A 5,532-nucleotide genomic window follows, 5' to 3' on the forward strand; every position below is an offset into this window, starting at 1 on the left:
CGGGGGCGGGGCCTGGCCGAGCTCCCGGGGACACCCAGCCCCGCAGCATCCATCCCTGCATCACCTCGAGGTCCCGTCAGCGGCAGCTTCTCTGGGCTTCTAGACAGTGGGAATGAGCCGGGCTCATTCGCTTGGACTTGGCCAAGATGGTGCCGTGTGCAGTAGGCTGTGCGGTCGCCTGTCCCCCGGGGCAACCCGTGGCCTCAGTCTGATCTGAAGAGAGATGGATTGCAGGTGTGCAACCCGCATTTAGAGGAGTTATTTTTTCAAACTGTAAAACTCCTCATAAGCAATATTTTGTGTTCATTAGGTTAAAGTGTGTTAAAATTAACCTCCCTTATTGCAAATGTGACTGGCCCCAAATTTCTGTTGAGCAGCCTAAAGGATTAAGAAAAAGATCAGAAAGGCAAAACATATTGGTAGAACCTGATTGTAACATAAATCACATTCTCATAGTAATTATGTATAATTTTTATCATAGAAAAACAAGTGACTTATCTAAGAACATATGTAACAAACCTCACTTGCATTTTCACTTGCTGTTAAATGCCATACTTTGGGGGTAAATGTTGAGAATCAGAGAAAACATACACAGCAGGTTCTAGGAGCAGCTCATGGGATGTGTGGGGGTCTGGTAGAACCACAATTCTGTCCTTGGTCTGTGAACTAGGCCAGGGGTGTTTCCATTTATGGTCCTCTTGCTTTAAAATCTGAGGCAGGGTCTCCCTGTAGCCCCAGCTGACTTGGAATTCACTATGTAGACCAAGCTGGTCTCAGTCTCACAGAGATCTCCCTGCCTCTGCCTCCCAGTGCTGGGATTAAAGGTGTGTGTCACCATGCCCTGCCATCACTTGTGTTACTCTGAGTGTTAAACATGAGATGTGTTAGGGTGGGCTAACAATACCACTGTCTCAGCTGCTTAACTCCAGAGACACGTTTTTTCAGACAGGTCCCAGTGTGCTGTGGGGGATTGGGATGAGAGGTTCCCATGGTCTAACCTCTCCACTCTCTCTTGTGGCCTTGCAGTAGTTCTGTCCGTGGGTCCCAGACAGGGAAGACAACTGTGGCTGAATTGTCAGTGATGTTAGGGGCCAGCTCTGGAAATGTACCTAATTTTCACCAAATTCCTGTAATCGGAATCAATGTGTCTGGTTTCATAACCACAATTCACTTCAGGTGGCTGTAAAGTGTGTGTGCGTCTGATGCTTAAGGTTAATTTGAACATCACCAAGCACCTAAACCTGACTTTACCTGAAAAGAATGTTTGGGAAAATTAACAAATATTATAAAAGCCAGACTCTCATCTCTTAGTGATGGAGGAATTTTGTGAGATAGTCTATATCCTGAAAGAAAGAAAGGGAACAAAATAGGTTTGGATCTAATGGTGATGAGACATTAGTAGTTAATAAACATCAGTTTTATGCCAGAACATTGTCTTAAACATCACAGGGAATAAATGTAAGACACAATTATGTTATGCTCCCATAACATAACGGGTTGGGGACTGTAGGGTGGATATCCTCTACCCTCTTGTTAACTTCTCTCAAATCCTGCACTGGGTGGAAATCGTTAGTCCCTGGTTTCTTGACTGGTAGAAGAGGGGTGTTCCATGGAGATTGGCATGGAACCAGAATACTGAACTCCCTAAGGCGGTTTATATGTTTGGTAATTCCTGCCCTGGCTTTGAGAGTCATCGGGTACTGTTTTACAGGCTAAACATTAGTTTTTAAAGTCACCATTATTGGTGGCTGTTGGATGGCCCTCCCTGGGGAAGTAGTTTCCGCCCAAACTCCAGGGATTGTTGCCTGAAGGTCCCTGAGGATAGTGGTTGGTCTCTTTTGAGGGGGTGGGGCATGGACTCTCCATTCTTCTTCTAATTGTAAACATAGGACATAGGCTGCGTCCAGTACAGTCACATCAGGAGGTCCTCTCCCAGAGAAATGGATTTGAGCCTTTGTTTTATCTAGCAAATCCCTACCCAATAAGGGATATGGGCACTCTGTGACCACCAAAAAGGAGTGTGAAACTGTCTTCTTATCTAAGTTTACTTCCCTTTTGGTAGTCAAGGGTGCTGAGTGATTCCCATGGCCCCTTGCACCCAGGTGTGTTTACTGGTCAATTTTCCTACAGGCTCTTTTAAAACTGAATATTGTGCTCCGGTGTCAACTAGGAAGTCAACAGCTCGTCCCTCCACTTGTAGGGTCACCCAGGGCTCGTGGTGGAGGTTCGCCAAGCCTGGGCCCCTTCAGTTTTCTAGGTTCGCCAACTCAAGGCTCTTGGGCTTGGAGGGAGGCTGGGATCCCGTCCTTTGAGGACATTCCCTAGCCCAGTGGCCCAGCTGTTTACAATATGCACACTGGTCTCTTTTTAGGTGGGGCCGACCTTCCTGTGGGGGTCATGGGGCTTGGGTTCCCTTTTTCATAGAGGGTCAGTCCCCCCATTTGGGATTCGTTGCTCTTTCAGCCAACAATATCCTAGCCAGCCCTTTTGTTTGTCTTTCTTCAGGGGTTTCTCTGTTGTTAAATACCTTGTTCGCCACCACCATCAGCTCAGAAAGGTTTTGTGCTCTCGAAACCTTCTAGCTTTTGAAGCTTTCATTTTATGTCTGGAGCTGCCTGATTTACTAAAGCCATATTGATGGCCATCTGATTCTCTGGGGCTTCTGGATTTATAGGAGTATAAGTTCAGAAAGCCTCTAACAGGCGTTCCAGGTACACTCCAGGAGACTTATCCCTTCCCTGCATCACCTGACTGACCTTAGACAAATTGGTGCGGTGCTTAGCAGCTGCCCAGAGGCCCCCCATAAGAATCTGGTGATTGACCTTTAGGCATTCCCTACCTTCAGGGGTGTTATAGTCCCACCCGTCTGTTGGGCGAATGAGAGGGAAAGCAGCCACAATCAAACTCTCATTCTCTGTCAGTCGCCCATCATTTCCAGGGACTGTGTGTCTGCATTCCTGAAGGATGTGGTTCCATTCCTCGGTGGTGAACAGGATATTCAATAACTGTTGGTAATCATCCCAAGTGGGTTGGTGGGTAAAAAGAATGGTATCCAGAAGGGAAATCAGGGCCTGAGGGGGCCTGAGGCTTCTCTGTAAAGGAGGGAGTCTGTAACTTCCAATTATACAAGTCACTAGTAGAAAAGGGAAAGTAGACTACTGGGGAAATTCCATCCTCCCTCAGGGGCCTAATCTCCCTCAGAGGAAGAGCTTGCACAATTCTCCCCTCCCCCCATGAATGAGTGTGCAATGGGCTGGGCTCAGCCACGGGAGGTGCCAGCTCAGCCATGGGAGCTGGGGATGGAGACTGGGAAGGACTGGAAGAGGAAGATGCTCATGACCTGCACTCCCTAGGTCTATCCTAAGCACTCACTGGGGCCCCGTAAGGTGGTGGGAGTAAATCCTCCTCTGGTGCTGAGGGAAGAACCTCAGGACCCGATGGGTTTTTGGTCTGAACTTTCTTCAGGGGCAACAAAGTGGCTGACTGCTTAAGCCCCAATGGTGGGGGTGGCAGTAAAGGATGCAGCCAGTCGGGGGGTGCAGCAACCAGATAGTGCCAACCTAGGATGTGTGGGATCTGGTCAGGGTGCCCCGGTTTCCTGAAGATATCCCCTTGAACCCTGTAGATGAGGGACAGGTTAAAGGACACTTCAGGCGGCCATTCAACTTCAAAGGAGGGCCATTCAGAGGGTCTGGAGGTGGGTCGGCTTGACATGGAGTCCAGACATGTTCGAAGCCACTTGTTTGTAGCCCTGAAAATGACTAAGAACTAGATCAAGGGGAGCTGAAGATGATGAGACTTTCTGGCCCATCGTGGGATAAGCTTCAAGAAAAAAGAATATAAGGAGAGGAATGAGAATGAGAAGAAGTAGGATGGAAAGTCGATAGACAAGGCGGAGCTCTGAGCAGAGGGTGAGGACAGTATGAGATGGCGGCTCCCTAGAGGGAGAAATGAAAATCTCACAGGGCATAGAGTCAGCTGAGAAGGCTCCCCTGTTCCTTTCCCAAAAAGATTTGGCCAGCCTGGATTCCACATCAGACTTGACCAGAATCTTGCGTCTGGCCTGCCTGGATTCCATGTTGGACTGGGCCAAGACTCTGGGTCGGTCCCGCCTGGATTCCACATCAGACTGGAGCACGACTCCTTAACAGAAGAGGAGTTCAGGCGTTCCCCCTTCTCCTCCAGCTCTGAGATCAATAACACATCCTCTTGATCTCTGTCGAGCCCCAGGATGTCCAGACTACTGAAAAGTGAGAGAGAGAGAGAGAGAGAGAGAGAGAGAGAGAGAGAAAGGCAGGCAGAACTTACCAGGGCCAGTGTCCTGGTTTGTTTCTTCATTGCTGTGACAAAACACTCTGACCACTACCAACTTGGGGAGGAAAGGGTTTATTCAGCTTACATCTCCCAGGTCACAGTTCATCAGGGAGCCCAAGATAGGAACTCAGGGAAGGAACCTGGAGGCAGGAACTGGAGCACAGGCCATGGAGGAATGCTGCTTACTGGCTTGCTCCCCTGGCCCCTGCTGAGACTGCTTATATAACACAGGCCCACCTGCCCAGGGGTGGCACCACCCACAGTGGGCTGGGCCCTCCCAGATCACTCAACAATCAAGAAGATGGCCCACAAACAAGGCCATAGGCCACGCCTATGGAGGCAATCCAGTGGTTTCCATTTGGCCTTTCCAACCATAATAGCCCTCACTCCACAGGTCAGGGAACCAATGTGGGGATTCTGCCAATTCTTAAGTATATCTATCCCAATTACACATTCTGGTACTGGGGAAATAACCACAGGGGACCCACTGGACCTACTGTCAATTGGACTTCAGCCAAAACTCCATTTATCACCTGACCTCCATAAGCCCCTACTTTAACTGCAGGGCCACAATGCTTTTTAGGATCTCCCGGAATCAGTGTCAACTCAGAACCAGTATCCAATAGGCCATGGAATGTCTGATTATTTCCTTTCCCCCAGTGTATAGTTACTCTAGTAAAAGGCTGCAGGTCCCTCTGGAGAAGGATGGGTGAGAGGTGAACAGCATAACTCTTTAGTACTGTGACAAGGGTCCTTCCTCGAGGGCACCCGGCCTTCCCTTCATTCAAGGGGTTCTGGGTCTGTAAACGGTCTCGTCTGGAAATCAGTTGACTGAGTGAGATTCTCTATTGCTACGATCCAATACTGACTTCCGGTCATTCATTCTAGAGCTTTTCTGCTTTTACAGATCAAATAAAAATTTAGTAGGCTTCTTATGTATGTGGTTCCTGGAAACCAGGTCCATTCGAGTCATGCCATTGTAGGTATTGTTTTGCCTTTGCCGCCCATTATGATAAGTATGCTCACCTTGTCTTTGGTAATTCAATACTGCCACCTGACCCCCTACTCTGAGGTCCTCTCACACCTATTATATTTACATTTAATTTATACAATTGAGCAGCAGCATCTCCAACTGTAAGATTCAGCATAAGGAAAAGAGCAAAAACAAAGCTCTTCAAACATTCTGGTGTCTCTCTCAGTACTTTCCATATTATAAAA

Source organism: Nannospalax galili, unplaced genomic scaffold (genome assembly GCF_000622305.1).
Source record: "Nannospalax galili isolate Female #2095 unplaced genomic scaffold, S.galili_v1.0 scaffold2717, whole genome shotgun sequence".
Lineage (NCBI taxonomy): Eukaryota > Metazoa > Chordata > Mammalia > Rodentia > Spalacidae > Nannospalax > Nannospalax galili.